Source organism: Diabrotica virgifera, chromosome 8 (genome assembly GCF_917563875.1).
Source record: "Diabrotica virgifera virgifera chromosome 8, PGI_DIABVI_V3a".
In the NCBI taxonomy this organism is placed as follows: Eukaryota; Metazoa; Arthropoda; class Insecta; order Coleoptera; family Chrysomelidae; genus Diabrotica; species Diabrotica virgifera.
In genome coordinates, this window is record NC_065450.1 from 172,580,443 (window position 1) to 172,606,067 (window position 25,625).

The 25,625-nt window shown below is 32.2% G+C and overlaps 1 long non-coding RNA gene across 1 annotated transcript; it reads right to left on the reverse strand.

The window, feature by feature from the left end:
• Window positions 1-11,688: 11,688 nt before the first annotated feature.
• LOC126890003 (uncharacterized) lies at window positions 11,689-14,999 on the reverse strand. The gene is made up of 3 exons (XR_007700249.1): window positions 14,440-14,999; window positions 13,704-13,861; window positions 11,689-11,846 (listed from the first exon to the last, which is right to left on the reverse strand). It is a non-coding gene; the product is annotated as an uncharacterized LOC126890003 (long non-coding RNA).
• Between the last annotated feature and the right edge of the window lie 10,626 nt (window positions 15,000-25,625).

The following is a 25,625-nucleotide window of genomic DNA, read 5'->3' on the forward strand; positions in this document are numbered from 1 at the left end:
TGTTCGCTTGGTCATTCGTTCGCTACAAAGTAGGGCCATTTACATTGAAGCGAACGTTCGCATTCGTTGATGATCCGGAGTGCATATTGCCCGCAGATGTTTTTAAGATCGGCCAGTGCCAGTCACACATTGTGTTTCAAGTTTATTTTCGTGTTTCTTGCTGGGTAAATTTTAATACAATAATAGCTTACAAAAATAGCAGGTAGCAGGTATTATACACTGTTTGAGGGAGCTTAGAAAATAACATAATAAAGAACCAGCTTTCTTAAAATTCTTCCTGGAAAAAGTTACTTGCTCTTGATATTATGACTATATTATGTTCAAATAATAAATTGTAAAATTGGTGCATCAAAATAAATTTGCTTTTAATTAATTTTAGCAATTAATTTGATTTGGTTACCTCATTAGTGTTTCTGGGTTGAAATTTATCCAATAAAAACATTAGGCTTTTAAAAGCAAACCACTTCGAACCCTCTTTTTGTCTTTCTCGTCTAAATGATTCCAGAAGCTATTTCATTTTTTTAGTTCAGAGACATCACAACCCATTCCTATAGAAATGTTAAAACAAGCATCAGTTTTTCTGTTTATTATTTTATATAGCTTCGATTTTGGGTTTCATAGGCATATTCCATATTGCAAAATTATGTTTTCACAACTACACAATAAACAACCCTCTCAAACTAATGTTTGTAAATAAATTAAATCAGTACTTCTAAACGAATTCGTTCGCTACCGTCTATCCACTGTCCACATTGAACAACGATTTCCTTTGATGATTCGCTCACTTACCGACATCGGTTGGAACATATGCGAATGCGAACGAATTCTTCGGTCGTGCTCGATTCGCTGTACAAATACAATAAAGTTAACGAACGAATTCGTTCGTTCGTTCGTGTTCGCTTTGATTTAAATGCGCCTTTAGAAGAACTATATGTATTTTCACTTCCTCTACATATGCCTAGATGCATCTTTTAAACATTTGATCAACAAGTTATGTATCTTTAAGCGACAACAACGCAGACCGTGGCAGAAATATTATTGTTCCTAAAAGAGTAAATACTACTAGATGGTTATCCAGAAGTGATGCCGCAAAAGCACTAGTTAAAGATTATAATCAGACCAGAGTAGACTCCAAAATTTCCGAAGCAACAATTTAAAACTCGTAGCGAATCAAATTGTTTGTATAATCGAATGTGCTTACTGTAAACAGGAATATTTGCAATATTTTGGAATGAAATCTTAGAGAAAAAAAAACAGTCCAAATCGTATTCTACAAGATCCAAATATTGCCCTTAATTCAGGTGTGACAGCACTTAGATCACTTAAAGAATTTATACAGTTAAGGCGTGACAATTTCAAAACATACATAAAACGCGAGGCGCGATGGTAAGCTGAAGTCAAGCCTATTCGACACATAGAAAATGACTACGGAATATTCGACTGACTCCACTGGATTATGGAACATCTCAGGAGACTGAAATGACAACATCAGAGAAATTTAGGACTAAAAATTGTATTGCTATTTTAGATCACCTCATTACCTCTTTATGTCAGAGGCTTTCTGCATATAAATGCATTCATTCCAATTGTAGATGTTTACATCATTTAGATATATTTTAGTCATGCATATATATGTACAATATTTTGGCCATGTTATGCGACACCCAGAGAGATATAATATATTATATTGATATATGAATAATTGAGAATGTTTATACATTTTTAGATATAATATACTTCATTTAATAATTCAAGGCAAAGTAGACGGAAAAAGAGGGGCAGGTCGAAGAAGAACTTCATGGGTTAAAAACCTGAGAGAATGGTTTAACAGATCCTCTACATCCCTGTTCTGAGCTGCCGTGAACAAAATTACTATCGCCAATTTGATAGCCAATGCTCGATAATCAAGCACGGCACATGAAGAAGAAGACATCATTTAGCTTCAGAGCTATCAAAGCTTAGGTTCTGACATCTGTAGCAATGATTTAGATGAAATCCTAGGTGTCGAACTAATACCAACTAATACAATGTGTAGAATTTTTCAAAGAGGATATCTGCTCATTAAATATAAGCAAAGAAATTTAAATGTACCGATTGCTAGAAGAAAAGAATGTGAATGAAGCGTTTCCAAATGTTGAGGTAATACTTCGTTTATATTTCTGATACCAACTAACTGTAGTGGGGAGAGGTAATTCTCAAAACTTAAGTTAATTAAAAATTGACTTCGGTCTATGATGGGCCAAGAGCGTTTGAATCATCTCTCTATAATGAGCATTGAACACGATGTCTTAAAGCAATAAGACATGTCCGACATAGTCAAGGAATGTTCAAGTATAAAATCTCGAAAAGTATCCGGACTTCAACCCTACATCCTACTATGTTTATTTTTAATATTTTACTCTAACAAATTTTAATTTTAAATTTTACTGTATTTAAAAATATAGATATTTATAAAAATAGATCAACATATTTTTTTACTCCTGGATACGAGGCCACCACTTAACACCACAAAGTATACGAATACTGGTCCTAGTATTTTAAAAGCGGAAGTAGAGAAAGCCATCAAACAGAGCAAAAATGGGAAATCTCCAGGCCCTGACCAAATACCATCAGACTGGCTCAAACTTCTGGATGACGATAATGTCTCACAATTAACAAACATTTATAACCATATATACGAGACTGGAATGATGCCACAGATATGGTTGGAGTCTACATTTATTCCACTCCCAAAAAAACCTAATACATCATCATGTAAAGACTAATTAGTCTCATGAGCCACTCTCTCAAGCTACTTCTTAAGATAATTCTTAATAGAATCAAGCAGAAATGTGAAGAGACAATGGGAAACAAACAATTCGGTTTCAGAGAAGGATTGGGAACAAGGGAAGCTTTGTTCTCAATGTTAACATTACTTCAACGATCATGGGAAGTACAGAAACCAATTTACGTCTGCTTTATAGATTTTGAGAAGGCGTTTGATAGAGTTCAACATGATAGGTTGTTTGAATATCTAGAAATGATTGGAATAGATGATAAAGATCTGAGACTTTTACAACATCTATATTGGAATCAAGAAGCTTCTATTCTGGTAGACGGCAAAGAAACAGACAAAATTTGCATTCAAAGAGGTGTCAGACAGGGTTGTGTGTTATCCCCAACTTTGTTTAACGTATACTCAGAAATAATTTTTAATGAAGCCTTGGAAGGACAATGTGGAGTTCGAATCGGGGGAGAAACTACTAACAACATCAGATATGCAGACGACACGGCGATCATGGCTGAAAATATCGAAGATCTTCAATTCCTTATTGATCGAGTCACTAGAGAATGCTCCAATAACGGACTTAACATAAATGCAACAAAGACAAAGTTACTTGTGGTTAGTAAACAAGACGTCGGCCCTATGCAACTAATTGTCAGTGATGAAGCAATAACAAAAGTTAACCATTTTAAATACCTAGGATGTTGGATAAACGAGACACTAAATCCGGATGAAGAAATTAAAACTCGTATAGAAATTGCAAGAGGAGCATTTATGAAACTTAGATCTATTCTGAGCAACGCTCAGCTGAATTTACAACTAAGAATCAAGTTCCTAAAATGTTATGTGTATCCTGTATTACTATATGGATGTGAAACCTGGATCATGAAGATTAACATGATGAACAAATTAGAAGCCTTTGAGATGTGGTCGTATCGTAGAATGCTCAGAATATCTTGGGTTCAACGCATTTCAAACAGAGAAGCCTTAAACAGAGTAGGTCAAGGCGAAGGTGACTTAATGAAGATGATAAAAAAGAGAAAACTTGAATATCTGGGGCATATAATGAGAGGTAGCAGATACAGGATGCTGCAGTTAATACTCAATGGAAAGATCGACGGAAAAAGAGGAATTGGTCGAAAGAAATATTCATGGCTCCGAAACCTTCGTCAATGGACTGGCTTATCAGCAGATCAATTGTTACATGCCGCACAAGATCGAGAACGATATCGGCAAATTGTTATGGAAGCTACCCACGCCTAAAAATTTGGGCACGGTACTTAAAGAAGAAGAAGATATTTTTTTAATGGTAGGACGTAGGGCCCCAACAACAGTTCTGCCCAAGGGCCTCCACTGCCTTAAATCCGGCTCTGAAGGTTAGGTCTGTTATTCCTCTAAATCGACTAGACTATCCCTGCTATCTTTGTTATCTACCACATACGGAACATGTTGTAAGGAAAAAAGTTGGGCGTCTCGTCAAAATGAAGCTACTCTCGAAAAATGAGCTTGTTAGTAGTAAATGGTGAAAATAGGCCTGGGATCCCTGACTAAAAGAAATTCATCAGCCATCATGAAAACCTAAAACCCATAACTAAACTTAGATATACCCTAACTTTATGCGATACCCCAAGAAGCGAAGTATTTAAAAATCTAAAAATTACTGGGCGCTATTTTTCAAATGGAATATCTGGGAAAGTCAATAGAAAAGGCGTACTACGTCGTGGGTATCGAAATCTTCACTGCGTCATGGTTTTTTATTAAAATTTAAGCAAAAAAATTAAATTTTTCATTCATTTGAATATTGTTAAAATACTACTCATTGTATATTCAACCCATTCAATAGACGACGGTCTTGAAAATACTTGCTCTGCGAAATAAGATTTTCTACATTAAAAAATGTTTATAAACAAGAAAGTTTTTCAAAAAAGGCATACTTCACTCAAAAGATAGCTAATATCTTATGCATCTATCTAATGTTTAGATCACAAATGTTGTGATAAATATAAATCTGAAGATAGGGTAAACTACCCATTAGTTGGCACCTTTAAGAATCTGCCATTACAAATTCGTTTGCAAAAACTCTAAAAATATTTTTATCTAATTGTGTCTGGGAGTGAGATACGCACAATATATCAGGTTTTGAAAAAATTAATTAATTTACTTACATATCAACTATAAGCTTTGTTAATATTGAAGTAAAGTCAAAAAACTGATTTTCTAATTGTTGGCACCCTAAACCCAATGATGAGCACCCCATTTGTTGGGATGGGTCTAAATGCTGGCATCTCATTTGTTAGCATGGGTCTAAATGTTGGCACCTCATTTGTTGGCACTTTGGCACCCATTTATGGAATTCATTTTTCTTGTGTGTACGGTTAAGAATAATAAAAATTAACAAAAAAAAAGGTAACAAAGTTAATATAGTGAAATCAGAAAAAATACAAAAATACTCAAACTAAATACATAGGTACAATTATTCTGGTTTAAACAAACTCTGTTTCTCTAAACATTTTATGTGGTATGTTCTGGAGCATCCTTGGCACTTGATACCAAGTAAACATTCGTAAATTTGTTCAGTACATATAAAACATAGTCTATCATACTGAACAACTGAACAATATTATTCTTTCTTGGGATGTCTGTAAAAAAGTCGTCATCGCGTAATGCCTGATTTAAATTTCTAACATGTTTTTCTTTCATTGTTGATGTTTTAGGTTTTTGATTATTTTTTGTTTTCATTATACCGTTTTTTACTAGGGTTTTATTTTTTATTTGTGATTTTGCGTTGTTTTTCCTTCCTTTCTGCAACTTTCAATAGTCTTTTCTGTATATTTTCTGTTTCTTTTATTTTTCGTCTTTTTCTTTTTGTTTTCTTTCGGCGTTGGTTTTGTAGTCAGAAGAAGTTAGTACAAATATGTTCTACAGTACTATTAAAGTTAACTGCATTGGTACATATTTATTTGGTGGTTTCTGGTTGGTTAATTTCATGTAATCTTTCGTCCTCTAAAAATATTATATCAATGTTAAAGTTTAAGTTACTTAAATCTATATTTTGACTTTTGTCGATAATAACAGACATATATATTTTCAATGTCATCATTAAATTTGAAATCACCATTGCTTCAATATTTCTGAAATAACTTAAGGACGATGACACCTTAATTTCCTTATAAACTATTTTAAGATGTGAAAATATTTACAGTTGTGAGATAAACATCCACTTGTATCAGAATTAATTTCGTCTATAAAGTCGGCATCAAAAAAATTAATTATGTTTGATTTATCTGATTTTATACACATTTTTTTGCCTTTCGGAGCCACATAAATACGTTTAGGATACTCAACTATAGAAAAAAGTTGTTTCTTTTTTGGATAGATTTCAATATGTTTGTACCAACTTCTCATATCGTCTTCGTAAACAGCGGATAACGCATTTGTTACTCCTTCTGGTGTTCTTTCTAACAACTCCGGATGGCATTAAATAAATAATTTGTACCGACGTTCGCCTGGCACGTTGTTTTTAAACAGATTTGATCTATGTTCTACGTCTAGAAATGATTTGACAGCCATTTGTAAATCAATTTTGCGTCTCGGAAACCCTTTTCGATCATTTCCAATAATCTTAGTTCCTCATTTTCTGACAGAAACGTATTCCTGCCTTTTTTAAATTTCGTGAACTTATTCCCCAATCTACATTAAATTGTAGCTCTAGGTATTGAATATTTCACAGCAACTCTTTTCTTAGATACACCTTGTCTAACTTCCTCAAGAGCTTTCTGCAGCAGTTCTTCATTATATGTATATTTTTTGTATCTAAAAAAATAGACACTGTTATCATAATGACTTTATGACAAGTTTTATATTCTAATAAAAATTTAGTTTTAGTAAGCCTACTTCGTTTAAGCAATTGATAGTTACAAGTTTATTTGATTTCTCTATTTTTGAAAAAAAAAATAGGTATACGTGATTAAAATGGCATATGCTTAGTGAATATTATGTTCTCAATTTTGGGTGCGGCGGGTTAAAAAGTTTCATTTCAATAAAATAATTACATTTTTGTACCATACTGAACATTTAGGAAAAACATTCGAAGTTCTTCTAAATGTTGGCACTCTCATAATTTTTATGGAAAGCGTCTTTTTGACAAATTCTAACTTCAACTTAAGACTAATAGATATACTTTTTTAGCGTATGTTTAATAAATATTTTTTCTATTGTTAAATATCTGAAATTTATTGGTTATTTTCTGGGAACATACATGTTTACCTAACAAAATTCATAAGTGTAATCAACTTTATTTTTCATCTCACCTTTCGTTTATGAACTCCTGATCTTATTTTCTTGTTTTTATTAGAAGCATTTAGATCCAATTTTATCGTATTTTCTCTTAAATTAAAGAAATTCTGTTAATTCCTATCGGTGCCAAAAATTAGCTAAAATAATATACAATTAACGTAAAATTGGCATGCATGAATCAATATTTGAAAAAATTATCATAATGCATTCCAAATATTGGCACCCGTTTTTATCACAATATTTTTTATGTTATAACGTTTTTTTATTTTAGAGCATGAATTATACACGTTTATACAGGGTGTCCCGAAAAGAATGGTCATAAATTATACCACACATTCTGGGGTCAAAAATAGTTCGATTGAACCTAACTTACCTTAGTACAAATGTGCTCACAAAAAAAGTTACAGCCCTTTGAAGTTACAAAATGAAAATCGATTTTTTTCAATATATCGAAAACTATTAGAGATTTTTTATTGAAAATGGACATGTATAATTCTCATGTCAGGAACATCTTAAAACAAAATTATAGTGAAATTTGTCCACCCCATAAAAAATTTATGGGGATTTTGTTCCCTTAAACCCCCCCAAACTTTTGTGTACGTTCCAATTAATTCATTATTGTGGTACCATTAGTTAAACACAACGTTTTTAAAACTTTTTTGCCTCTTAATATTTTTTCGATAAGCCAGTTTTTATTGAGATGCGGCTTCTTTTTCAATATATTTACGTAAAAATTTTATGGGGGTTTTGTTCCTTTAAACCCCCCTAATGTTTGTGTACGTTCCAATTAAACTATTATTGTGGTACCATTAGTTAAACACAGTGTTTTTAAAACTTTTGTCTCTTAGTCTTTTGTTCATAAGTCACCTTTTATCGAGATGTAGCTTCTTTTTCAAAATATACCTAAAAATGTAAATTATAAATAAATTTTCAGATTATTAACAGGTCTCTATAACCGTACTTAACCATATACAAATATGTGGTGGATTCGACAAATATTCAAAATATCTCGATAAACACTGGCTTATCGAAAAAGTACTAAGAGGCAAAAAAGTTTTAAAAATAATGTGTTTAACTAATAGTGCCACAATAATAATTTAATTGGAACGTACGCAAAAGTTTGGGGGGGTTTAAGGGAACCAAACCCCCATAAAATTTGTATGGGGTGCACAAATTTTACTTAATTTTTTTTTTAAGATATTGCTGTCGTAAAAATGCCACATATCAATTTTCAATAAAAAATCTCTGAGAGTTTTCGATATATGAAAAAAAATCAATTTTCATTTTGTAACTTCAAAGGGCTGTAACTTTTTTTGTGTGCACTATTGTATATAGGTAAGTGAGGTTCAATCAACCTATTTTTGACCCCAGAATCTGTGGTATAATTTATGACCAATCTTTTCGGGACACCCTGTATAATAACTACTATCATCGAAAACAACGTTTTCAATCTAAAAATGAAACTAAATCGATTTTTAAAATGCCTACTCTGTTAAGGATCGAGACAAATTTCTTACCTTGTTGATGGAGACAGACAATCACAGACCTATTTCACAGATCAAACTGAACTCATACTATAAATACGTGCCGTTTTGTATTACCAAAAATGTTGCCTAATTACTAAACATAACAATTTCTCTCAATAACGCTATATTTTTACAAAAACTGAAAAAATTCAACTAAGGTGCCAACTAATGACTCAGTGCCAATATTTAGGGGTTTTACCCTATAATAAATGAGGAGGTCTCAATCAAAACCAATCTTGTCCACCTTAAGAAGTTTTAGGGAAATCGCAAAAAACGTTTTAGTAAATAACCTAACAATGAAAATCGGTAAAATTATCATATTATATCATTGTATTTAGTGAAATTAACTTATTATAGTAAATATTTCAAACCTGAAGGTATGAATAAACCTGTAAATACGTTTAAAAAAAGGACATGTCCCTATTTGATTGGCTTTCGTGGACATGATCTTTTTGGAAATGAATTTCCACTCGATTCAAGTTCTCTCTTTAAGCCAGGTATGACAATACCAAAAGGCACCGTTAGGAAAATATTCCAATTTACAGTTCAGAGAGCCTGTATGAAACGAATCTGTGTACTCTAATACAGAGTATGGCATTAGTAAAATAAGAAAATCTACGGTTTCGTTTTGATTTAAATGTGTCTCCCTCCATCCTCCGATAATACTATTTCTAGGTCTACCTGTTGTCAAGGAGGCTCCGAGGAAGACAAATTTACACCAACACGACTGTAGTTTCTCGATATAAATTAAAACTATTTATATCGCAGGATGGTTAGAACGCCCTCTAACGGGGAATAAGTGAAATTAATTTTGACTCGATTCAAGTTCTCTGTTTAACCCAGGTATGACAATACCAAAGGCACCGTTAGGAAAATATTCCAATTTACAGTTCAGAGAACCTGTATGAAACGGGTCTGTGTACTCTAATACAGAGTAGGGCATTAGTAAAATAAGAAAATCTACGGTTTCGTTTTAATTTAAATCAGTCTCCCTCCATCCTCCGATAGCACTATTTCTAGGTCTACCTGTTGTCAAGGAGGCTCTGAGGAAGACAAATTTAAATCAAAACGAAACCGCAGATTTTCTTATTTTACTAATGCCATACTCTGTATTGGAGTACACAGACTCGTTTCATACAGGTTCTCTGAACTGTAAATTGAAATATTTTCCTAACGGTGCCTTTTGGTATTGTCATACCTGGGTTAAACAGAGAACTTAAACCGAGTCAAAATTCATTTCACTTATTCCCTAATAACACAAAACATTCCAAGAATGTTCCTAGAAGGTACTCACAGGACATTGAAAACATTCCTGGAATGTCCCCAAATGCACGCGAATGTCCCTGGAAAGTCCCAGGAAAGTGCTGTGTCAGCATTTTAAATATTCTTAAAATGTTCTGTTGGAACATTCCATGAATGTATACGAATGTGTAACGTTACAAACGTCACATCTTTGATATTTTATTTTTAAATAATTATTTTACCTTATTTTCTTTAATATTTCATTAATAATTATCTTCTTCTATTTGGTTTACCCATTTTCCCCTTTAATAAAAATCGGTTGGCGTCCATTCTATAATAGGCAACCCTATTTACATTGTATCTTCTCTCGTGTTCCATGTTCGTTATTTCAAATTTCGGTCCAAGGTTCGTTGTCATGTCATTTTAATGACAGTGACAACCCCCATATCTCATTCTCAAAATGGAGGTGGAAATGTTTTAAAAAGCAGAGTAGCTCCAAAATTAAATCATTTTTATTTCAACAAATCATCTTCCTCTTGGGGTGAGCTGCATATAGTTTTTTTAATAATTTCTTACAGTAATTATATTTCTCCGTCTAACAGTTTTTCTAATGTTTTTTTTTATCTAACCTTCAAATGTTCAACCATGTGTTTGGTTTCTATATTTCTTTTCATCTATTAATATGCACGTTTAGTAATCAGAATTTTAACTATTCTCATCTAAATTCTATGTAATTTACCCTTGCCAATTACTATTTCTGAATACTGTTTGGCAAAGGTATATTTTGGTTTTTCTTCTTGATGATTGATATGTGTCTCTGTTTTATAGTTTTTGGGAATAAAAGCACTTTCCTCCCTCCGGGAGCTGCAAGCATCCTCAAATCGCCGGCGATAGAACAACGAGGACCATGTCATCAGGGCTGCAACCGCATTACCAAGACTGCAACGACCAACATCCGTAGGCCTGGTGGAATACAACACCTACAACCCCAGAGCCTGTTGCAGAATCAGCAGCAGTACCATACGACATCAAGAGGATACCATCAGCTACCAAGAGCCATAAGTATAATCCAGAATTGTTAGTTTTTGGCAAGAATTTAAATACATTTGTTAATGCAATTTACTAAGTCATTTTATTTATTATATCTTTATGAACAATAAACATGATTAGTTAAAAACTATGTTTTGTTTGCTTCCATTCCAATTTTCAGAGTTCATTCTAAGGTTAGGACAAGACGAACACACACCTGAGTGACTGAGCTAAGCTAAGGGTGTAACGATGGCTATCTTGGTTAGTTGAGGTAATATTTTCGAATATTGTTTCAATTAGCTGGGGTAGTCCATCGCTTTTTCGTTTCAAATGTTCTTGGGATATTCACAGTATATGTTTTAGACTGAATGTCTTGTTGGGACATTCCATGAATGTTGGAACATTCCATGAACGTTCTTTGGACATTCACAGTATATTTTTTAGACTGAATGTCTTGTTGGAACATTCCATGAATGTCTACGAACGTTCTTTGAACATTCACAGTATATTTTTTAGACATTCTCTGAAATATATCGTCAGTGATGTGACAATACCTTCTATATCTTTTTTCATGAGGTCTGCATTAGACGAAGAAAATGTTTTAAGGTCACCTCTTGTTTTCATAGGTAAGTTCTGACTTGTTTTGTAGTAAATAGATAGTTAAATTTACTGCAAAACAAGTCAAAAAATATATGAAAACAGGAGGTGGCCCAAACAAGTTTTTAGTCTATCTTACAACTCTCATGAAAAAACAGATAGGAGGTATTGTCACATCACTGACGATATGTGTCCATACCAAATAATACATCCTTGATAAATATAAACATTTTTATTGCAAAAAATCTTTTCATACATTTTTTTAATGTAATTTACTGATATTCCTATAAAAAAATGTATCACATTTGCTTTGTAAACCTTTCTTTTGCCTTTCGTAGCCACATATTCCATTTCCTTCCTGGTTTTTTGTAGACCACTTCTCTCAGCTGATTCTAAAAGAAAATAAAATAAATGGTAATTTTTCTATCCTTTACAATTAACAATCAGAAGGAATATTTACAGGTAATAATATGCATTATCATCCTCATCTTGGTGCTACAGCCCTTAGAGGGACTCGACCTTCTCAAGCTTTCTACCCCATTCTGTTCTGTCCCTTATAATATATAATATGCATAAATAATAATAATAATAAAATAAATAATATTTAAATAAATAATAAATAATATTTAATAAATAAAAAAATAAAACATTTTTTATTTTGACAACGTCGTCCAATGTGGAAGTAGAAACTGTAATAAAGTTATTTTTTCAAGTAAATTGTGGCTTATTTCCCCATTAAAATAGTTACAATAATTACAAAAATGCCACAAAGAAATAGCTTTTTCACAAACAAATAAGTATTTTGTTTTATTATATTTATTGTTTTTATTATTTACTTTAACTTAAGATTATAACTTAATTCTTGTTTTCTATTTCTGATGTTTTTATTTATTTACATTAAATATTAATCTGTTTTGTTGTATAATCTACTTCGCAATAATTATGTGATATATTGGACTTAAAATGAATTCAAAAATTTTTTGTAATTGGTCAACAATGTCAACTTAGATCTCTGATGTAGATAATGAAGAGCAACGGTATCTACAGTCGGAAAAATGAAAGAATAGGGCTTTTCATCGATTGTCATTTGTTTCGAGCTTCTGTCGTGTGTCATATAATATTAATATATCTACGTCATATGTCTTTGGTTTGTATTATTGTATATACCAATAACGTATGTCGTAGATATATTAAATTTATGTGACACATGACAGAAGCTCGAAACAAATGACTGTGAATGAAAAGCTCTATACGCTGTGAGCTCGTACGTAGAGGGGATATTTACAAATTCGCGAGCGCCAGTAGTGACAAGTCTGTAAACGTTTACTGGAAATTTGACATAAATGTCAAAGTGATTAATTTAAAATTAAAGTTAAAAACACTAATTATAAAAAATATTAGTTGGTCAAAGCTGTGGTATATATTTTTACCTTAAAATACTTAGGTTTTAAATACTGAATTTAAGTTTTTTTAATGTTCCGTAAAATGTAATTATAAATTAATGTATTAATCTTAGCGCCATCTACACGATAATTGTGAAAGTATCCGACGTAAGAAATTAATATTTCATCAATAGAACGTCAAAATGATTAGGAAAATCTTAAAAAAATCGATTACAATTTAATTACTTTTTTGGGTTGTAAATAATAAGCGATAGCAATTAAATAATAAATTTAAAAATTACCGGTGAAAGTTGAATTCGTAGTCCGCTAGGAGCGACACCAGCGAAGCTCAGAGCATATACCCATGAACGATCACATCAATCACTTATTTTGTATTTGCTATCTTTTTCTATAACAAACGTTTGTGATTTATAGAAAAAGACAGCAAATACAAAATAAGTGATTGATGTGATCATTCATGGTTATAGGGCTTTTCATTCACAGTCATTTGTTTCGAGCTTCTGTCATGTGTCACATAATATTAATATATCTACGTCATACGTTATTGATATAACCAATGGTACAAACCAAAGACGTATGACGTAGATATATTAATATATGTGACACATGACAGAAGCCCGAAAAAAATGACAATGAACAAAGCCCTATAGGGCTTTTCATCGATTGTCATTTGTTTCGAGCTTCTGTCATATGTTGTATAATCTGTGTATAATATTAATACAACACGGATTATACGACATATGACAGAAGCTCGAAACAAATGACTGTAAATGAAAAGACCTATTCTTTAATTTTTCCAACTGTATATTGTACGGACTGTATTATTAATTGGGTTAAGCATATTACCTGTGTGATATAAGCTATTGGAACAGCACAGTCTCTCAAACGAACAGTTGAAAGTGAATTTCTGTCAATATCTTTATCTAAAAAATGTTTTGTACATACTGCTCTATTAACAAATCTGATCTATACTTCATGCCTTCTTCGCAGGATCTTCTGGAAAGCTAAAAATACAAAATATATTCATTACTAAGCATTATTAACAAATTTTAGTTTTAAATAAAAAATATGATTAATGAACTCACAAAATATTATAAAGCAGCTTAGAAATTGTTTATTAGTATAGTCGTTTCCCTAGACACAACTGGCTAGTGATTTTAGTAGGTAAGTTTTTTGGTTTTGGCCAATTTTGCCAAAATTACTAACTATTTAGTTATTATTTTTTTTGCCAATTTTACGAAATTGGCAAAATTATTTACTAAAATCACTAGCCAATTGTGTCTGAGACTAAGTTTAGCCGTTGATTGATATGTTTAGCGAACCAACTATACTATTCATACTGTGTATTCATTAGTTGGGACTATTATAGTGTGTGGTCTACCATCCTGTTTATAAACGCATACATTAGCAAAAACGCAAAAATAATTATTTTAATTTTACAAATAATCCTTTTGTTATTATCTCTATTTACTATTTTAGTTAGGAATAAGCAAGTTTGTGGCTTATTCGCAATTATTAAAATAATAAATGGATATTTTCTGAAATAGGGGCATGCCTTTGTTTACAATATTTGCATACTAACCTTTGAAACGTTATTCCTGCAGATTTTTTATCTACATTGCTTCTGCTACTCCAACTGATTTTATGCACTATGTTAATAATACTATTAAAGTTATTACAAAAGTACCCGAATTAAAAAATATTCTTAAAAAGCACAAATAAAAACAAACAACGGTCACGAACGGCAAGATGGCCAAGGCCAAGATGCATGCCAAGATTGCCGAAGCGCCGAAGTCCAAGTGAGGTCGTTGGTCGTTTTTAGTCACGTGATGCCCTCTCTAAGCACCATGCACAAATACATGCGCCGTGAATTTGAAAATGAACGCAAAAGAATAATAATTATAAATGCCTCTCTTCGTTTTTGCACAAGTTTCTGTTATAAGTAATGTTATATCTGTTACACGTATTTATTATTTGGCAACTTAAAATATAGGAACATTGGTAGTATGTTCACAGAATGTCTTATGGTAACACTCCAGGAATAATTTAATCAGATGTTCACCGAATGTTCCCTAAATGTCCAGGACATTCAAATATTGATAGAACTTTGGTAGTACATTCCTGGAATGTTGTGTGTTGTTAGGGTTCCCCTTTAGAGGGTGTTCTAACCATACTGCGATATAAATAGTTTTAATTTTTATCGAGAAACTACGGTCGTGCTGGTGTAAATTTGTCTTCATCAGATCCTCCTTGACAACAGGTAGACCTAGAAATAGTACTGTCGGAGGATGGAGGGTGACAGATTTAAATCAAAACGAAACTGTAGATTTTCTTATTATTTTACTTATGATCTTTTTTGTTTAAAATCTTATGTTACATGTTTGATTTTGGTTGCTCTCCAGTAAGATGGAATAGAATATTATTCTATAATATGTTTACTTTTCTACGATTTTTATTATTATTTTAATCACGTGACCAAACCACGTGACCAAATCCCGGCACTGCTATTAGCTCCTATTAGCTCCATAAATGGACATGTGGTTTTATGATTGAAACTAACTGTGGACATGATCTTATTTGATTTGGGACCCTAATATTGCGTATTCATTTTAAACAAGACATAATTTTTTTTAACCAAAACCGAAAACTTCACAGAATAGGATCCACCATTTTTATTATGAAACAGCTGCTAACTCATTTTTACTTTTTATGGACATGTTTGATTTTGATTGCCACCTCCTCAAATGTTTGCAAAGCAGCTATAGTCCAATCAACAGCCATTTTCTCATGGAATTTCGCCTGTCTTTTCAACAGTGGAATTTTGAGAATCAAGGTCGATTTCCTTGAAAATTTGGATTTAGGTAGTATTTATAACCTTTGTCAAAATCTACCTTACGCCGAAGCGGGCTTTTGCCCTGGGGGTGAAAATAACCCCATCTAGGAGATGAAAATTTTTTCAATCAAAGAAACTATGGAAGTCGATAGATTGAACAATTTTGAGTTTTTGTTCTCTAAAACTTGTTAGAATAGAATAGAAATATGCTTTATTGTCACTGAAAATTATACAAATTTTATGGACAAAGCTTAATTAAAGTCAGAAAAAATAAATAAATAATATCTAACAATAACAATAACAAATACAATTTTCTGAAAATTGATAAATCGTCAATATAAAAAAAATATACATAAATACAAAATATAAGTTAATAAAGTAAAGAAAAAAAAAACAAAATCGATATATTGCAACAATTTATAGAAATTGCAAAGTGAACATACAACAAAGTAAACTATTTATATACATAGGAACTAATAAGTTTAAGCTGCTGCATGTGACACCCAAATATAGATAAGTTTGGTTACTTGTACATTACTGCAATTTCCTAGTTAGTCATTAAGAAACTCTTCTACTGAATAATATGTTCTTTTAGATAGATGAGCTTTTGTCATTTTACGGAACTTGGGGAAAGATGTTGCAGATTTGAGTTGTAAAGGAAGATGGTTGTATAGTTTTTTTGCGGAATATAATATAGATTTCTTTACTAACTCAGAGGACGGGATCGGTAAATAGACATCAAAATTTGAATTTCTGGTGGAGTAGTCATAACGAGGCCTTGCTGGAAAGACATGCATGTGTTTACGAATTAAGCAAACAGTTTCTAAAATATATAAAGATGTAAGGGTTAAAATGCCGTGATCTTTGAAGTAACTTCTGCAATGTGTTGTTCTTCTGAGGCCAAAGTTGATACTTTACAAATTATTAGCGATTGAAACTATTCATTTGTCACTGAAAAAACTCACGTTTTATAACCAGTTTTCATGAATAACTTAAAATAATTTAATTTTATAGAAAAAATCATTAAAAACAAAATTCTATCTAATAAGAAAAATAGAGATTCTCGTCGGAATAACCTATGTAAACGCAATAACGACTGAGTTATTTCTCTTTAAAGGATGGCTATTTTCGAAGAACATCGAAATGGAGAACATTCAATCTCATATAACTCGAATGTGGTGCAATTTTTTGGTAAAACTTAACAGACATCTTTTAAAGTTTATTAACAAACGTTTCAAATGAGGTCTAATAAAAGTTTTTTGCATAAGAGCTGACTGACTTATGACGAAAATAAAGTCGCTTCCTGATTTTTTTGAAATGTAACAATTAAACCCTCTTCATTAAAATCAGTAATAATTGTTGAAAGTTCAGTTCGTTTAATATCTAGTACTGTGAATCCATGACATTGTCCTTCTGCCTACTTCTATTCGGTCGTCTATCTTCTCTTAAATTATTACCACGTATAAAAATATATATTATGTCAAAAATGAATAACCACCTTCAATTTCGTTGCAAAACGAAAATACAGCCGCATCATATTCTAGTCCAATCGGAGAGTGCAGCAAGCACCTCTACCGGTTTCGAAACTTATTAGTCTCTCATCAGGAGGCACATATGCTGCTCTCTCTGATCCGACCAAAACAAACCCCGGCGTGCAGTCACGGATTGCAACGAACGAAATGGCATAGATGCCCTAGCGGCAACTGCTAGCAAAAGACTAAGTTTTCAATACAATGGCATATAAAACAACATAATGTTGTTCTACATCCCACCAGACTGAAAACAATGGGAACTTTCTCTGGCTACACCCCCGAGGCTTCTACAATTTGCAAGCCATGACGGATGCTAAGACTAAGGAAGATGAGGGAATTTTACAACTTATAATTCACGTCCCATCTGCTCAGCGCGGCAAAGTTCCAACGAGAATGGTTCCCTTCGTACTCCAATCAGAGTAAACATGTAAATCAAAAATGAATAACCATTTTCAGTTTCGTTGCACAACGAAAATACAGCCGCATCATATTCTAGTCCAATCAGAGAGAGCAGCATATGTGCCTCCTAATGAGAGACTAATAAGTTTCGAAACCGGTAGAGGTGCTTGCTGCACTCTCTGATTGGACTAGAATATGATGCGGCTGTAATTTCATTTTGCAACGAAATTGAAAATGGTTATTCATTTTTTATTTATATGTTTACTCTGATTGAAGTACGAAGGGAACCATTCTCGTTGGAACTTTACCGCGCTGAGCAGATGGGACGTGAATTATAAATTGTAAAATCCCCACATCTTCCTTAGTCTCAGCATACGTTATGGCTTGCAAATTGTAGAAGCTTCGGAGGTGTAACCAGAGAAGGTTCCTATCGTTTTCAGTCTGGTGGGATGTAGAATAACATTATGTTGTTTTATATGCTATTGGATTGAAAACTTAGTCTTTTTTTATATACACTGGGATGCAAAATTAACCGGACACCTTAAAAATGGGTCGTTTTTGATGTCTCGAATTTCCTAAACCTGTTTTCCGATTTAAGTAATTTTTTAATATGTTATAGCCTTATCCTTTAACAACATCGCTGTAATAATATTGTTGCTAAACAGGTAAATTTTCATTGTATACCGGGTGTACCAATAAAACAGTGTTTTTTTCTCAAAGTTAGCATCACCCTGTGGAATATTCTAGCTTTTATAAAATACCCAAAATAAAACCCAACTATAGCCTCATGTTTTTTCAACATTCTGTTTTTTGATTCATTCGCGTATGTTGGACCATAAAAAGTTAGGTACTTTAACAATTAGCCATGTTTTTCATCTATACAGGGTGTTTTTAAGTAAATATGGCAAACTTCAAGGGGTAATTCTACATGAAAAAATAATGACAGTTTGCTTTATAAACCTATGTCCGCAAATGCTTCGTTTCTGAGATAGAGGGTGTTGAAATTTTTCTTACAAACTGACCATTTATTTATTACTTTAAAACCGGTTGAGATATTCAAATGAAATTTGGTGGGTTTTAACACGTAGTTATTGAACATTTTTTGCCATACAAGTATGCGCATACGGGTAATATGAAGGTTCATATTACCCGTACGTGCGCCAATGGTGATTATTAAATTCTTAATTGTATGTCAAAAAATGTGCAATAACTACGTGTTAACACCCACCAAATTTCATTTGCATATCTCAATTTGTTTTAAAGTAATAAATAAATCGTCAGTTTGTAAGAAAAATTTTAACATCCCCTATCTCGAAAACGAAGCATTCGCGGACATACCGTTTATAAAGCAATTTGTCATTATTTTTTCATGGAGAATTATCCCCTAAAGTTTGCTATACTTATTTAAAAACACCCTGTGTTGATGAAATACATGGCTAGTTGTTAAAGTACCTAACTTTTTTTTGGTCCAATGTAATCGAATGAATCAACAAACAAAATGTTGAGAAAACATGAGGCTATAGTCGGATTTTAATTCCAGTATTTTATAAATACTAGAATATTCCACAGGGTGATGCGAACTTTGAGAACAAAACACAGTTTGATTGGTACACCCGGTATACAATGAAAATTTAAGTGTTTAGCAACAATACTATTATAGCGATATTATTAAAGAATAAGACTATAATATATTAAAAAATCACTTTAATCGGACAACAGGTTTAGGAAATTCGAGACATCAAAAATGACCCATTTTTAAGGTGTTCGGTTAATTTCGCACCCCAGTATATTATGGTTCTGTGTATGAAAGCTCACATATTACTATAGTGAGCAATATTTCTGCAATACATGAGATATTATACAGAGAGAGTCTGTAAAGTGGAATAAATTCAATATCTCAAATACTAATTGTTTTTTTGGAAAATGCTCAGACCCGTCGATTAATATTTCAAATTGTCCTTTTTGACATTCAATAATAATGTATACAGGGTGTCCCAATTTAGAGATATGACGTCATCGTCGATTTTCTTAAATGGCAACACTGTCATTTTGATAGCTAATTTGATAGGGTTTGTAAAGTTATACATAACTGCAAAATATCAAATTTTTATTCTCTACCATTTACAAGATAATAGAAAATAACAAAGTTATATCTGTAATTTGGAATATATTCAATAATTAAAATACTAACTGTTTTTTTGAAAAATGCTCAGACCCGTCGGTTAGTATATCAAATTGTCCTTTTTGACATATAATAATAATGTATACAGGGTGTCCCAATTTAGAGATATGACGTCATCGTTGATTTTCTTAAATGGCAACACTGTCATTTTGATAGCTATTTTGATAGGGTGTGTAAAGTTATACACAACTGCAAAATTTCAAATTTGTATTCTCTACCATTTAGATGATAATAAAAAATAACAAAGTTATGAAAAAGAAGTAATCAACTAATAATTGAATTTAATTATTTCAATAAATTAAGCAAAAACTCATAATGTTGCCCTCAATTATTGTCAAATTGTCAATGGGCAACGTTATGAGCATTTGCTTAATTGAAATAAATAAATTCAATTATTATTTGATTACCTACTTCTTGTTCTTCATAACTTTGTTATTTTTTATTATCTTGTAAATGGTAGGGAATAAAATTTTGAAATTTTTCAGATGTGTATAACTTTACACACGCTATCAAAATAGCTATCAAAATGATAGTGTTGCCATTTAAGAAAATCAACGATGACGTCATATCTCTAAAATGGGACACACTGTATACATTATTATTATATGTCAAAAATGACAATTTGATATACTAATCGACGGGTATGAGCATTTTTCAAAAAAACAGTTAGTATTTTAATTATTGAATATATTCCAAATTACAGATATAACTTTGTTATTTTCTATTATCTTGTAAATGGTAGAGAATAAAAATTTGATATTTTGCAGTTATGTATAACTTTACAAACCCTATCAAATTAGCTATCAAAATGACAGTGTTGCCATTTAAGAAAATCGACGATGACGTCATATCTCTAAATTGGGACACCCTGTATACATTTTTGTTGAATGTCAAAAAGGACAATTTGAAATACTAATCGACGGGTCTGAGCATTTTCCAAAAAAACAATTAGTATTTGAAATATTGAATTTATTCCACTTTACAGACTCTCTCTGTATAATATTATAAATTTAATACAAAACAGTTTCTAAAGTTATGCATCACCTAAAATTATGCTCATTTTCATAGTTGATTTTTTCAGTAACAGATTAACAGATTCCGCTTATTTTTTTTATTACAGTCCTCCTCCTCCTCAGTCGTTTCCTCATTGCTGAGTGTCGTGATTCGCTATAATACGAGCAACTATCTCTTTCCATCGGCTTCTGTCCAATAGTGGAACCCCAATAAGTCGGCCTCCGATAACCCGGAAGTCCGGCTAAGCCGGATCGATTTTCATCAGACAAAACAAACATTTTTTCACTTTGACTGAGTTTTTATACCAAGAAATAAATAATACTGTATACAAATGTACGTAATTTAGATGTACTTTGCATATTATGTATTTAACGTTTTTGCAATTATAATCGGGTTTATCTGTAAGTATACCGCATTTTATTAATTTTTACCATATTCTCCGGCTAACCCGGATTTTCGATAAGCCGGATCGGCCGCGGTCCCGATTAATCCGACTTATTGAGGTTCCACTGTAATTTAGATTTTTCTTTGGTATTTACACACTTCGGCAAAGGTTTAATTAAACTTCTTTTTGTACTTATATCGGGTGGAAGAAATTTTTTTTAATATTAAGTTTGAGACAGGGACAGGAGTAGGGAGTACAAGGTACAAGTGTGAGTATACATCGAAATCGTATTATAGTCTTACGTTTTGTGAACATTTTGTTTTTGCCCATGATATCTTTAGAAACAAAGGAAATATACGGTTTTATTCTTTAACATGTGTTTTAACACAAACAAAAGTTTAAGAATGTATAAACATTCTCAATTTCTTTGCAACACGAAAATGCAGCAATTGCATAATACTCTGGTTAAATCGGAGAGTGCAGGAAGAGTCTATACCGGTTTCAGAGGTCTTTTCCTCCTCATCAGTAGTCCCATATCCTCTTCTTTCCGATTTCTCCACGTATCATACTTTGGGCCTTTCCGAATTGCAGAAAAAGAAATGTCACGGATGAACTAGAGCCATTTACCGAAAAACAAAGTAAGTTATCAATCGAAGTAGGAAAGTATCAATTTGGAAAGGCCCAAAGTATGATACGTGGAGAAATCGGAGAGAAGATATGGGACTACTGATGAGGGGGAAAAGACCTCCGAAACCGGTATAGACTCTTCATGCACTCTACGATTTAACCAGAGTATTATGCAGCTGCTGCATTTTCGTGTTGCAAAAGAAATTGAGAATGTTTGTACATTTTTAATTTATTTACTCTTTTGTAGGAGTATTAAGGAATCTTTCTTGTTGGAACTTTTACCACGCTGAGCAGATGAGTTGCGAATTATTTAAAATTCTCTCATCTTAATTTCCTCGGCATCCTGTTTGATTTATAAATTTTGAAAATCTCAGGAGGTGTAACCAAAGAAAGTATTCCACCTGTTGTCAATCTGGTGTTTTAGGGATGATATTTATTGTCGTTTTCTGTGCTACTTCGATTGATAACTTATTTTGTTAAAAGTTGAAGACTTTTAGGTAAGTAGGAAATGTTACAAAGGTACGACATGCGTACGTGAGGAGGCCATGTCTTATCATACACTAAGATGAAATTATTTCCTATACATAGTGCGAAAGAAACAAAGTGTTCAAAGAAATAAAATCTGTGCAATGTACCTCTCGCTATTCAAACAGCATCCACGTATAGACACCAAATCCGTACTTACTCTCATGAAATTCCACTCCAACCTATCACAGAGCCTACATTAAATCTCGTCGTACGCAATGTGCGTACCGCTCACTTGGTCGACAAATAACTCTAAAGGTGTCGACTAAAACTGTTAGGGTTATGGGCGTTTCTATTTTTTAAGTTTTGCTAACTGTTTTTTTTTTATTGTTAATTTAGTTTTGTTTAAGTTAAAACACGTCATGTTAAAGAATAAAACCGTCTATTTTTTTGTTTCTAAAGATATCAGGGACATTAGAAAAATGTTCACAAAACTGAAGACATTAGGTTTTGATGTATACCCATACTTATACCTTGTCCTCCCTACAGGGTGTCTCCAAATTAACATAAGATAAACATTTATTTTTTTTCATCCGGTATAAGTTCAAAAAAGAAGTTTGAGTAAACCTTTACCCAACTGTGTAAATACCAAAGAAAAATCTAAAATAACAAAATAAGCGGAATCTGTTAATCTGTTAACGAAAAAATCAACTATGAAATGAGCATATGTAATTGTAGGTGATGCATAACTTTTGAAACTCAATAAAACCTCTCAGTAACGGCCACTAAAAATGACAGAAATATTGGCCGATATAGAAAGGCGGCCGGTATTGCCAGTTTGTGTAGTCTACATATAATTGGTTTGGGGAATTTTTAAACTGGCCGTTAGTACAGGTTGCCGGTTTTGGCACGTGGCCGGTAACACAGGTTTTACTGTATGTGTATATTATAGCTCTTCGTGCATGACAATCTTTACAGTTTTATCAAAAGTGAAGCTATAAAAATATAGCCTCTGTATCGCTACTATCTTCCTGAATACTATTACACCAGGGAAATAAGGCAAAAATATACCATGTTCGGGACACTTGAGCAGCCAGATTGCAAATGGGTTTTTTGGTACTATATACCTAATACGTTATAAATACAAAAATGCCCGTCACAGTTCGGACGAGAATATTAGTTATTAACAAATAAGGGTCAAAAATGGCAGTTTTTTGGTTTAAATCGCTACAGGTAAAATAGGGTAATTAGATATCTTATTTATGGTATTCTTCTTTTAGTAGATGATCCAAGGTTTATAATGGCAGTCCTTGAATTTTGGTTCCATCATTTGTTGCTTCGGAAATTGCAAAATAAAACTAAAATTTCGAAAATAAAAAAATTGCTATATCTTTTGTGAAAATTACCTTAAGATTTTCGTATTGCACAAAAAGTTGAGTCAAACAGTTCATATAATGCACGAAAAATTTTAAGACGATTCGTTGATTAGTTTAAATTTTATTCAATTTGTTTATCCCAAAGAGCTTTTTTTTCGCAATGTTATTGTTCAGAAAATAATAACGATGTAGCAATTCTGTGGAAACCACATGAAAGAAGAACAATCATGTTTTTAAAGTTTATAAAAAAAATCATTAAATAATAATTCATATCACTCAGAAAACATTTTACTAAAGTAGAGTCATTTTTGGATTATAAACAATTTGAATAACTTTGTTAATACTAACCGTTCGCTAAAACTGCAGTGGGATTTGAAAAGCTAGTATTTTTATACGAATTTTTAAAAAATAACTTTTTACCTAGGTTCATTTCGGTCAAAGTTAGCCACTTTTTTTATTTAATTGACGGCTACTTTGTTTATAACAATTAAGCAACCTAACTAGCGCAATTTTGAAGATGATGGTATATAGTTTATGCGTAAAAGTTTGAGTAAACTTTCAACTTCAACAGAGTGGCTAACAAAGCCTTAAAAATGACGTCCTAACGAAATCGATTCGTGGTCGGCGGAGGGGAATTATTAAAATCCGTGCACTCAAAAATTGAAAATGATTCTTCAGTCATATGCTGTGATTAATATCTCCGGAGCTAATTGATGGATTTTGATCAAAAATTTTTTAATTTGTATGTACTCGTAGTCTTATAGAGTACGTTATGTACACATATCCCCACCTAACATTACAAAATGTTAGGGGAACCCTCCTTACCACTCAGGGGTATGAAAAATATATTACGACCAATTATAAGCCCTACCAAATATACATATATCATTTCATAACAATCGGTCAAGCGGTCTCGGGGGAGTATGGCCACAAACACTGTGACAGGAGAATTTTGTAGATGTAAAAAAATATATAGATGGCTATTAACAAATAGGGGTTGGTGATAAAAAAGTGAAAATTAAGGGTTGTATGTATTTTTTAATTATGCATCATACAAAATTTACGTATACAATTTTGTCCAAAAAAATAAAAAAAATGTCAGGGGACAACCCCCCTTATAACATATATGGGTATGAAAAATAGATTAAAACCTACAATAAGTCCTATAGGATATCGGTGTAAAATTTCATAAAAACCGGCCAAGCCGTTTCGGAGTAGTATGGTAACTAACACTGTTAGAAGAGAATTTTATGTATTTAGAAGTAACTGTGAATTAAATAATAAAAGTGGCTAACTTTGAGTGTAATTAACCTAGGCCAAAAGATTTTTTTGAAAATTTGTGTAATAATACCAGCTTTTGAAATGCTAAAGTAGATTTACTCTACAGTAAATATTAACAAAGTTATTTAAACTATTTATAAGCCAAAAATGACTCTACTTAGTAAAATGTTTTCGGAGTCATAAAATCGTATTTTTAATGCTTTTTTCAATAAATTGAAAACATAACCATTCTCCTTTTACGTGATTTCCACAGAATTGCTATATCATTATTATTTTCTGAACAATAACATTGCGAAAAAAGCTCTTTGGTATAAACAAATCGAACAAAATTTAAACTAATTGACGAATCGTCTTAAAATTGTTTGTGCATTATATGGACTGTTTGACTCAACTTTTCGTGCAATACGAAAATCTTAAGGTCATTTTCACAAAAGATATAGCATTTTTTTTTATTTTCGAAATTTTAGTTTTATTTTGCAATTTCCGAAGCAACAAATGATGGGACCAAAATTAAAAACTGCCGTTTTAAACCTTGGGTCATCTACTAAAAGAAGAATACTACAAATAAGATATTTAGTTACCCTATTTTTACCTGTAGCGATTTAAACGAAAAAACTGCCATTTTTCACCCTTATTTGTTAATAACTAAGTTTCTCGTCCGAACTCTGACGGGC